The 12,342-nt window shown below is 39.7% G+C and overlaps 1 long non-coding RNA gene across 1 annotated transcript in view; it reads left to right on the forward strand.

The window, feature by feature from the left end:
* LOC125465292 (uncharacterized) overlaps positions 1 to 11,450 on the forward strand; it is a 47,192-nt gene extending 35,742 nt beyond the window's left edge. Inside the window, exons 2-3 of the long non-coding RNA XR_007250216.2 lie at positions 10,882 to 10,948; positions 11,105 to 11,450. This is a non-coding gene — a long non-coding RNA (uncharacterized LOC125465292). The remainder of the gene's footprint in view (positions 1 to 10,881; positions 10,949 to 11,104) is intronic.
* Positions 11,451 to 12,342: the final 892 nt, after the last annotated feature.

The following is a 12,342-nucleotide window of genomic DNA, read 5'->3' on the forward strand; positions in this document are numbered from 1 at the left end:
AGAAAGTGTGTTACGACAAAGGTGTAACAGTGGCTTCGGGAAGATTCAGACAGGCTTTGAGAATGGGCAGGAACACTGCTGATCCAATATAAATTGGAAAGATCTAATGTTACTCATTTTGTTAGGTGAAACAGATATGCAGAGCACATCTTAATGGTGAGAGATTGGAAAATGTAGAGAGTTAAAGTGATTTGATGTGCTTGTCAATAAATCAGTGCAGGCGAAGACACAGGTGCAGCAAGACATGATGAAGGCTAATGGAACATTCACCTTTACTGCAAGAGAACTTGCGTATTGCAATACTGAAGTCTTGCTTCAATTGTGTAAGAGTTTGGCTATACTGCACCTAGACTACTGTGTACAATTTTGTTCTCCTCACCTCAGGAAAGATAATATTGCCATAGAGAGAGTGCAATGACATCCACCAGATATATTTCCAAGGTTGCTGCGACTGTTCAATGATGAGAGATTGGGTAAGCTGGGTTCATATTCTTGAGCATTTTGACAAATGGAAGATGATCTCCTTAAGACTTAATACATATTTAAAAAAGAGAGCTATTGTAATGTAGGTAAGGTATTTTCCCTGGATGGGGAATCCACAACCAAGGAGCACAATTTGAAAATATGAGGGATGCCACTTGGGTCCAAGATGTGGAATTTTTTTTAACTCACTAAAACTCTGGACCTTTGGACTTCTCTACCTGAAAAGCCTCAGAAAGCTCAGTCTTTTCGCCCATTTAAGGTAGAGATTGAGAGATTTCAGATTACTAATGGCATTCAGGGCAATGGGAATGGGGGTGGGTAAAAGGCATTGAAGTGTTTGATTATCCATGACTGAATTGAATGAAGGAGCATGCTTGATGGGCTGAATGACCTACTCAGACCATATTTCTTATCTTAAGTCTACTGGAACGAGAAACAAAGAAACAGAAACTGCTGGAAAAGCTCAGCAGGTCTGGAAGCATCTGTGGAGAGAAAGCCAAGGTCATGTTTCTTGTCCACTGACCCTTCTTCTGAGATCCTTCTTTGAGTCACTGGGTATGCACCGTTAACTCTGCTTCCTCTCAACAAATTCTGCCTGACCAGCTGAGTTTCTTCAGTAATTCCCATTATTTGTTTCACATTTCCAGCATCTGCAATTCTTTGTCTTTTTTGTTTAATGTATACTGGAACTGGATTTGGATTTATAGAGCTGCAAATCAGATGTTCTCCCTCTCCCTACCTTATGTAGTAATGTTCAGTAAAACTAGTTGTTGTTCATTCAGTTGCACTATCCTGCCAAGCTATCAGAGAATTTCAATGAGATCATGGATCAGTCATCTAAACTTCAGTATTCTACTCAATCAGATAAAGAGTTCAGAAATAGAGCAGCGAGGATATCTTAATGGGGCTGGAAGAAGTTGAGGCCTTGATTGATCAGTGTCAGCCAGTGATTGGAAGTGAGTTGCCAAATGTAACCAAGCCTGCAGTAGCTCCATCAGTCAGTATAGCCACTTATAGACTCACCCTGAGACTGGATAAGAGTCATCCTCATCTGCAAGGGACCATCAATGATGAGGATGTGAGTTAGGATATGGTCTGCACACTGTTAGATGAATTCAGGTTTATGGAAGGTTTTGGAGATCAGCCAGAAAAACGTCGGAATTGTTAGTCGCATGGATCAAAAGCATGCTTGAAGCAGGAGCAGAATACAGCAATGCTTTGCATGTGAAATTGGTGATGAGGCTTAATGTGTAATCTGAGGCTGATATCAAGGTCCAAAATAAGCTTCCAAACACGTGTTGCTATGAATGTGAATTGTGCTGACAGGTTTCTAAGAGACCTGCAAGCACGCTACAAAATTTCACATCCTTCTTTCACATTATCTGGCATGTGGTTTGCAGATAAAAGCTGGCAATGGCAGTAAACAATTAGATTTCTGGTGGAAGTGTATGATTGACTGACTGTGAACACTGCTCATCTTCTTGCCTGCAATTTGAGCTGTGTGGAATGGAGACGCGCTGCTTTGTTTGATGTGATTTGACAAATCACTCTTCCTAAGCAAATACCTTACAAGTTTTATATTTCATGTTGTTCGATAAGTGACAGTTTGCTGCTGTAAGTGCCTGCAACCTGCAGCCTGTGCAGCCCCTTTGCTCAATTTACAAAACCATCAGCCAGCACCAAATGAGAGCTAACTTGACTCACATGAGTGCTGGAGCTGTTGGACACATAAAAATACTTCAAGAAGGTCCAAATAAAAAGTTTAACACTGCCAGCGGAAAACCAGTCTGTGCAGATGAGATGGATCATATTGACAAACTTTAGGCCACAAAAAAAGTGAACAAAAAGGTGAACAATTAAAGATGACAGTTAGCAGAGAGAACAATACTACCTGAGATACAGAGATAGCTTTAAGCAGCAGGCAGTCATTTAATAGTAGTGTTTACTGGACTAGTAACCCTGAAAGCTGTACAAATGCCCCAGAAATGTGAGTACAAATCCCACATTGCAACTGGGAAGTTTAAATTTGATCAATTAACACATCGAGAATAAACAGCTAGTCTCAGTAAGAAACGATCTAAGATTAGAGATGAACATGAAATTAAACTGGCTCACCTATGTCTGATTTAGGAGCAATTACACCTTTGTTATACAGTCTGCTCTATGTGTGAGTCAGACCCACAGCAATGTGCTTGACTCCAAAAAATCCTCTGACATAGCCAAGCAGGCTACATGGGTATGCAAAAATGCTGCAGAAAATCTGAATGAGAATGAAACTGCACAGAACACCTGGCATCGCCCTAGTAACTGGAACCAATGACAACACACCCTGCCAAGTCCGTTCTGTAAGCTCCTCCAAAATAATTTCTGGGGAATGGAGGAAAAACTGGGTGAGAGATCCTAGATAAGTGAAGCAACAGAATTACACAGTCAGCTTCACCAAATTGAGACGCTGACTTGTCCTTTACAATCTGTTGGTATATTCTGTCCAAGTGACTGCTGCGTTTCCCACAACAACACTGACTACCCTACAACACTACTTAGGAACTACTTTCTGATATCCAGCGGGCATGAAAAGTGTGATATAAATACAAGTATTCCTTTTTTTTTATTATCTGCCGGTAATATTAGACACTCTGTTTAAATTTTTTGTTTCATTATTGGTGAGACTCCAGTACTTTGGCATTGAATATAATCATCAATGTGACGTCCCTCATTAAAACATTATGCCACATTAGGTTTAACATTAATAGTCTCACTTGTATTCTGGCCTAAATGATCTGTACCGCTATCTGCCTGCTACAGAGAACGTGAAAATGCTATCCCCAATTCCCAATTCCTTCACATCTGTCGCATCTGCTCCCAGGATGAAGCATTCTACTCCCGGACATCTCAGATGTCCTCGTTTTTCAAGGACCGCAACACCACCTCCCCCCCACCCCTGCAGTGGTCAAGAACACCCTTGACCATGTCTCCCGCATTTCCCACAACTCATCCCTCACACCCACCTCCCCGCAATAACAACCAAAACAGAATCCCCCTCATCCTCACGTACCACCCCACCAACCTCCGGATCCAACGCATCATCCGCTGACACTTCTGCCATCTGCAATCCAACTCCACCACTAAAGACATTTTCCCTCCTCACACTTATCTGCTTTCCAGAGGGACCACTCTCTCCATGACTACCTTGTCTGCTCCACAGTCCCCTCCAGCCCCACCACACCCAGCATGTTTCCCTGCAACCGCAGGAAGTGCTACACCTGCCCCTACACCTCCCTCCTCACCCCCATCCCAAACCCCAAGAAGGCTTTTCACATCAAGCAGGTGTTCACCTGCACATCTACCAATGTGATATACTGCCTCTGCTGTTCCCGTTGTGGCCTCCTCTACATTGGGAAACCAAGCAGAGGCTTGGAGACCGTTTTGCAGAACACCTACGCTCGGCTTGCACTAAACAACTGCACCTCCCAGTCGCGAAACATTTCAACTCCCGCTTCCATTCCACAGACGACATGTCCATGCAAGGCCTCCTGCAGTGCCACAATGATGTTACCCGAAGGTTGCAGGAACAGCGACTCATATTCCGCTTGGGAACCCTGCAGCCCAACCCTGTGGATTTCACGAGCTTCAAAATCTCCTCCTCCCCCACTGCATCCCAAAACCAGCCCAGCTTGTCCCTGCCTCCCTAACCTGTCCTCCCACCTATCCCCTACTCCCACCTCAAACCCACCCCCATCTCCTACCTACTTAACCTCATCCCACCCCCTTGACCTGTCCATCCTCCCTGGATTGACCTATCGCCTCCTTACCTCCCCACCTACACTCACCTTTACTGGCTCCATCCCCACCTGTTTGACCTGTCTGTCTCCTCTCCACCCACCTTCTCCTCTATCCATCTTCTGTCCACCTTGCCCCCTCCCTATTTATTTCAGAACCCTCTCCCCCTCCCCCATTTCTGAAGAATCGTCAAAACGTCAGTTTTCCTGCTCCTCTGATGCTGCTTGGCCTGCTGTGTTCATCCAGCTCTACACCTTGTTATCTCACAAAGAATGTGCCTGTCTTTGGCAGCTTGAGAATATGATGGCATTGCTGCTCCTCATTTTTTTTTTGGCTCTACCTAATTTTCAGATTCACTCAGTGAACATCACAGTTTCCCCTTCTGTTTGCTCTTTCAAATTCTTTTGTATTGTTTTCTTTGTGCACTTCTGGAAACCACATTGCAGAAGGGATAAAGAGTGCCCAGAGGAGATTCACCAGGATGTTGCCAAAGCTGGAAAGTTTCAGTGACAAACAGAGATTGCACAGACTGGTGTTGTTTTCCATAGAGCAGAGGAGACTGAGAGATAACATGATTGGGAAGTATAAAATGATGAGGGGTATAGTTAAGGTAGAGAGGTAGAAACTGTTCCCCTTTGAAGGGGAGATCAATTTTCAGAAGGCATACATTTAAGGTAAGAGGCAGAAGTTTTAGAGAGGATGTAAGGAAAACCTTTTCACCCAGAGGCTAGTGGGCATCTGGAAACTCACTGCCTGTGATAAGGCAGAAACCCTCATAAATTAAGTATTTAGATGTGATCTCGTGATGCCATGGTATGTGCCAGGTGATGGAAAATGGGATCAGAATACTTAGGTGTTTTTTTTTCCACTAGCGCAATGGCCAACAGGTATTTTTCTGTCCTCTAGGTCTTTCTTTCTCTTTGACTGTTTGAATCTTGCATCTCCATGATTCTGGTTGAAATTATTTATTGCGATTTTGTTCTTGACCACATTTTCTATTACTTTCTGGATTTTTGCATCTGCCTATCTTCATTCCTACTGCAATAACATAATCTACATTCGCTGAAAGTTTGTGGACAGGGTGGATAGACTCTTATCGGTCAGTGTATTAACACAAGGAGTGCATGGAGGTTCTTTGACAGCATCTTCCGAACCCACAAGTTCTGCTAGGGCAGCAGATGCATGGAGAACCATCACCCGAAATTTCCCCTCTGAGGCACAGGCGATCCTGACTTGGAAGAATATTACTGTGCCAAAGTTCTGTTCTTAACAGCACTCTTGGTGTACCTACTTCCATGGACAGCTGTGGTTCGAGATGGTCACTCCCCACCAACCTTGCTCAAATAGGGTTGGGCAATAAATGGTCTCCTAACCAGCCATGATCATATAAAGAGAAAATTTCAAATTTTTTTTTACAAGACTTGTTGAGGTTTTCGAATCTAATTTATTGCCACCACTTCTGAGTCTTAAAGTATGTGCTATCTTTTGGCTCTCAAGCTTAATATTTTCATAGTCAACGTCTCAATTCCTAGGGTTTTATGAATGTAAGTATTGCCAATATATTCAGAATAAGGAACAATACTGTCGGTGAATTGCATTTCAGCAATTGGAATTATTATCTGCATTCATCAATAAATAAGTGAACAACACATGAGATACCATTCTAAGTTCAAGTTATTAAACAAATCCTATAAATGAATAAATAAATATACAACAAGATAATGCATTCACAATAGAAATCCTATTAACTGTCTCTTCAGAGGACAAGGCAATAAATGATTAGAATCTATAGTGTAGAAAGTACTTTCACGCATTTATGATGTTCTTGTGATTTATTAACTGCAAGAACAAGCTTGTTTTACTGCAAGGATTTTAATCTGTCTGATTCAGCACCACCTAAAAGCATTTCTCCGTTTATTCAATGTTCACTGTTCGACCGAGAACTTAACCATGCCCGAGAAAGAAGAATTGTCAGTCAGGGTGAAAAAATGTCAATCAAAACTGAACTAATCATTAGTTTCTGGTGTCAATTTGACATGCATGAGCTACACAATCTAAAAGCTCGTGATGACTCTGACCCCTCTTCACAATACAATTTAAGTGAAGTTTACATTATATTCTTTATGTTAAAAATACTGTTGCCATGGATACAGCAATGATGAGTATAACAACATGTGTATTGGATCATTTTCATTTCTCCTTTGATTGAAGGATCAGTCATAGGACCAAAACAAAGCAAAAATACTTCATATTTGTTATCAAGATACAACTGTTTTGCATGATATGATAAGATATTTTGAATTAAGTTGTTTTATGTTCTTCATTTATATCTCTATATTTTTCGGTTCACATTGAGCTGCAAAATGGCAATGAGATGACTTGTTGAAGCATTCTCTGGAAAAAAATAATAAACTTACAAATGACATATTTTAGAACCTCAGGACAAAGCCAATGAGGCTAGGTGAGGATATTAAGTGACTTATTCAGTCTCCAACCCCTTTAAAAGTGGTTGAATTTACCCTTGTCTTTCCTGGAAACAAAGTAGATGTAAAATCAGAATGTAGGCTAACTAATCACTTTGCTTTAGCATCTACTGTTAACAATATTGGTTTTTGAAGACCATGTGTTGTTATAATCTCATATTTTCTGTAGAAATATACTCTGTCTTTAAACAGGAGTCTTACAAAATAGCCCCCAAAAGTCACTTGACTTTGTTTGTGCAGCCAATTGTGATTGGAATCAGAGAGTGTATTTTTCTCCAGAGGGATCAGAGGAGATCTTTTGAGAGTGAATGAACATTTTCATCGAGAGTAAACAGAAACTCCTTAATTATGGCTTCTATGGTGATCTGAATATCTCATCATATTCCAGCAAAAATCCTGAAAGAATGGGAGTAATTCACGTTAATGGTTGAAACAACCAAGAAGTTAATTATATCCACTAAACGGCTATGATTGGACCATTGCTGCTGACATGGGCTAACCCAAAATCTAATGTGGAATCCTGATTCAAAAGTTGGGACAGCAAATACTTTAAATTTTGAACTGTATAATATTTCTGGCTGGGAACAATAATTTTGTGCAGAGACCTCAGGAGAGCCAATTCCAACCACCACTCTTAGTAGAACTACCTGTAAGAGTTGGACATTCGCTCTGACAATGGGAGTTACAATGGAAGGTAATCAGAATTCCTTCTGCCTATTGAAAAGGCAGTTTTCATGAGCTGTGCTGACAGAGCCAGTATTGAAATATAATCTTCACTCACTCTCTGAAGCAATGGCAGCCACTGAATGTATCTACAAAACAAACTCTGACTATTCAATTCCACAAACCGTTGCAAATGCAGAATCTGACTTCAGGTTTCAACCTCTTCATTTTACGAAAAGAATTCAACCACACATGCCTGCAAAAATATTAAAGACTCTCATTTTCACCTTCATATATAGTCTTTACCCTTATTTTGGGCCGGAGGTCTGAATGGAGCGGGACAGCCAGCATGCACCGAATGGAGTAGGGATGGTTGTTGGACGAGGGAATGGTGCTAGTGGTCAGCAGCTCGCAGGCCCAGTCAGACCGTGTGTGGAAGTCCCCTGAATTGATCTACTGTCGGCCCTTTCTTGTAAAACTTCTTTGCTCGTGGATTGATTTGGAGAAATATGAGGTCTTGACAGTTTAATGTATAAAATATGTTGTGTACATTATTTAGAAACAGAAAATGAAAATTTTGCTGACAAATTTGGGGAGAAATATTGCTTGACAGTTAGCAAACATATCTCTATTTGTGTCTTAAGCTTTTACTTCTTTTTCCTTTTTTCTCCTTTATGTATATCTCAATCTTTTGATATTCTCAATCTCTCTCTGATTCAGACACTTCCTCCCTCTATTTCTGTTCTAAAAACGAACTGATAACTAATACATCACTTTGTGTGACAAACACTGCCATTTTTTTTCCATTGAGTGGCATTACATAATTTCCCAACACAATGTGCTTGCTCATCACCCAAAGGGGAAGGGATGAGGGATGCAGCATGTTCTGCAAGGTTGATGGTGGAATTATGTTAACTTTCATAATGAAATAAAATAAACATTTAAAGACTGCCAGCAATCCATGCTGAAGTTTGTCATGACTGTCGACGAGTAACTTTGTATTGTAATGGTATGAGAAAAAGTTATGAGATGATAAAAATGGGGAAGCTATTTAAATTGGGGCTTGAATGTATTGTCGAGTGAAGTTGGGTTACATATTTGATGCACTGCAATAATTGAGAGTTGTGCGAGGATTTAGGGTGAGTGAGCAGTATAGTGGGAAACTTGTCACTCAGCAACTTTTTGCATCCTGCATTTTTGTGCCACCTACCCAATATAAGTTTGGGTAATCTTACCTCATCACATTCTGCAGAATCTGGTATTTTCTGCATTGCTTCTTGCATGCAGTTTTAAACTTGTCTGACAGCAACTGCCAGGCACAACGTATTAGTAACTTGTCAGGTTAATGTGCCAGAGTGATAAAGTGGAATGGAGCCTGTACTGCACTCACATCGAAGTAACACAGAATAAGCAAATGAAAAGGTAAAGCTGTCTTAGTTCCATAGGACCGCTCTCTTATTTGAGAGAGCGCGCGAGAGAGAAAAAGATGACTGATGGTGAATTTAATCTGAGGGTCATTGTACCCCTGCTGAGAGGCAAGGTTCCAAAGAAAGCACCTCAGCTGGTGTTGAAGGCCAGTTAGCTCATTTGGCTGAAAGGGTGGTTGTGTAGAGTGACAGGGACAACACGGATTCACAGGACTAACAGCATGGAGAGAAGTCTAACATCTCATCGTGCATATGCCAGTTCATGAAGGAGCTGTCCTAGTTGGTGCCACTCTCTGGTTTGTTTTTCCACCCCCCCCCCCCACCCCCCAAATGAAAAGGTACAATTTGCCTGGCTAAGTAATTGTTGATTTTTCTTTTGTAAAGTTTATTGTTGAATTGCATTTACTTTCTTTACTTGTTCAAAGCCATTGAGTGCTGCACTGCTCTGCCAATTTGTACATGTTTAATGGTGTTGTGTTTTAAGTTTGACATTCTATTTATTTTGCTCTAATATAGATAGTTTATTTTTTAAAAAATTGAGTGATTTTTAAAGGTTAGAAGTTTCTCACTGCCTACTTCTCTTTCATTATTCCAGTGAAGGAAGTGAACATAGTGAATTAAAACAGCAGATATTAAAGTACAGTAGTGTTACCTCTGTTACAACAATGAGTTGGCACCCCAAAATAATATAGGTGTTTTAACCTATTAGTTCTCAAATGTCTTTTTTTTGAAAAAAGACAATTGCTACAGCGACAAAATTAGTGTAGGTGGGCATGCGATGAAATGGCTAGCAAAATATCTGTATGGGACTAATAGAATATAATGCCTAATAGTAACAAAGAAACTTAAAATTATAGCCCACTTGATTTTATGTGATTACGAAGATAATGAGAGATGATGACCCAAGGCTGCCCCTGCAGAATATGTCACAAAGGCATGCAGACATATCTACATTTATCCTTTGGAGAATATACAATGTCCAGGTTTATAAAGCCAGTTTCAGTTCTGTTAGTGTGTACTACAGGACTGGAAACATCTTGTGTGTATCTGCCCAGGTTCAAACATTAACATTGCTTGAAAACTACAACCAAAAAAAAGTTATCCTGTAGTCACCCCTGCATTGCAAGTAATGATTTTTTTTGTCCCCCCCCACTCAGAATGCGAAAAGTCAGATAGCTAGCAGTTAGGCAAAAGAATCCAAGCAATGAAAAAGATTCCCTCACACTCTGAACACTGGAATTGAATCAGATCGACAGAACCATAACCAATCTACAAAAATAACTGTCCAATGTCAAAAGTTATCTTTGAGAATTGTCCATAGGTATTTGTTAATTCTTCCCATGTTTAGTCATTTAAAAACTCACTCTTTGTTAACCTAAGAATATCTGGTTAAATTGGATCCTTTTAAAACAATATAATAAAATGTGAGGCTGGATGAACACAGCAGGCCAAGCAGCATCTCAGGAGCACAAAAGCTGACGTTTCGGGCCTAGACCCTTCATCAGACTTTTAAAACAAGTTTCTTTGGATCTGAGAGAAAGGAATCTACAAAGGACATGATTCTTTTGAAAATGACCTTACAGCTTGAAGTATCTTTTCTGGGAGTATAACTAGTTGGGAAACCTATCTCATCAAAACACCTGATTTCATCATAGCAGTGATCTCAGCCCTGATTTTACAATTGATTGAGATTTGAGGATGTTCTGTGCATTCTTCATTCCATCAATTAATACACTGTGTTCATGAAGAATCTCTGCAGGTGATTGATCCTGCACAATATTTGACAATAATGTTTTTATGTTCCATTAGGCCAATCCTAAAGAGTAACCACTCAACTACACTTTTTTTTGGTCACATTAGTATCTTGAGAGAGAAACTATCACTGAGTTTCATCATCTCATTGAACAGACTTTAAGAATATTGCAATGGTCCATCAAGTTGCTTACAAACAACTTTAAGAATGAAAACTTTACAGAAAAAAATACATATACATAACACCTTTCATGTTTCAGAGCAGTAGACTCATTGTGTTCTTTTTTTAACAGATGTTCAGAAGGGCAAAATAATCAACATGGTGAAATGATCCATCCGAATGATGGCCTTTCTGATTAGGTAATATGCTGTTGATATACAAAGAAGAGAAATGGTGTGAGTTAATCATTACCAAGTCATTATCAATGATTTTTTACTATAATTCTGCAACTCAATTTCTGGTACTTTTTCTTTCATCTACAAAGTCCAAACTGAAAAAAGAATGTTTTCTTTCAGATATCTACCAAGTTTCTTTGCAGCTCAGAGCAAAGTTTTCGATAGTAGTGTTTGGGATTCCAAATGTGAGCTGAAAAGTTTGGAGTCACAAGCTGTGAGGAAAGAATGGTCATCTTGGAACTCTGCATTGAAATAATTTTGCTCCTGCTCTAACAGACTCCTATTCCTCTCAACCCACTTTACCTGCTTCTACAGTTCCCCATGAGGGATTGTGACAATTGTCAATGTTCAAAACAGGTTCACAATGGGAAAATGTTTCAGAAGCGCTGGCTTAAAGAATGGAGAAAGACCTATTAGTTTATTTTCTGACATTACATTTAAAATTGTACTTAATGTGAACTATATATAAATGGCAATACAATATACTCCATTGCTAAATTGAAATAAAAAATGGAAGTGTGCAATAAGAGAAAATGTTATCCTTTAGAAATATGTCTTTGTGTTACATATGCACACACCTATTACTTTCAAAGATGTTCCATGAAATAAATATTCATACTTTCGCTATGAGAAATTTGAATGCATAGGATATGTCAGTAACATTTAATGAAAAAAACTTTCATTGATTTAGCTCCTTTTAATGAACGCTTGGTATCCAAAAGTGTTATATAGCCAATTTAGTACTTTTAAAATGTAGTCACTGCAGTAATGCAGGAAACACATCACCTGCTGTGACAAATCTACCTACATTATTTGTGCTAAAGACAGATAATTAGCACACAGAGAAAGGATTGTTGTATGATAGTTCACCAAGTGTCAGAGAGACTAAAATTGAATTAAACTAGCTTGAACTCAAAATTTAATGATGATCTGGTGGGCAATGCAAGTTACTTTCTTCTTAATCCTTTAAGGAAGAACTAGTTATCATTTTCATGAGATGATTTGGAGCGTGGTTCAGGTTAGATACTTACCTTTAAAATTTGGATGTCAACAACACCTCAATCTCTAAGGGCTACCTAAAATCCAAAGAGAGAGGCTCCAATCAAACCACAAGTAGGCATAAGCCCAGAACAAGCAGCTGCTCATGTTCAAGTTCCAAATTATTCTGTGAAGCCACAGGATAGCTAAAGTATCGCCAAGACACCATTACTGCTGGGAGAGACTGTTACTCCTCCTTGGATTAAAAGGCTGGTTATCTATATAATGTGTTGACATGGAATGTTTTACAATGACACATGATACCCGTAATGCAGGCTGTTCTATTTCCTAGTCAGAAAAGAGTCATCCTTCTGAACATA

This window comes from Stegostoma tigrinum, chromosome 29, assembly GCF_030684315.1.
Source record: "Stegostoma tigrinum isolate sSteTig4 chromosome 29, sSteTig4.hap1, whole genome shotgun sequence".
Classification (NCBI taxonomy): Eukaryota; Metazoa; Chordata; class Chondrichthyes; order Orectolobiformes; family Stegostomatidae; genus Stegostoma; species Stegostoma tigrinum.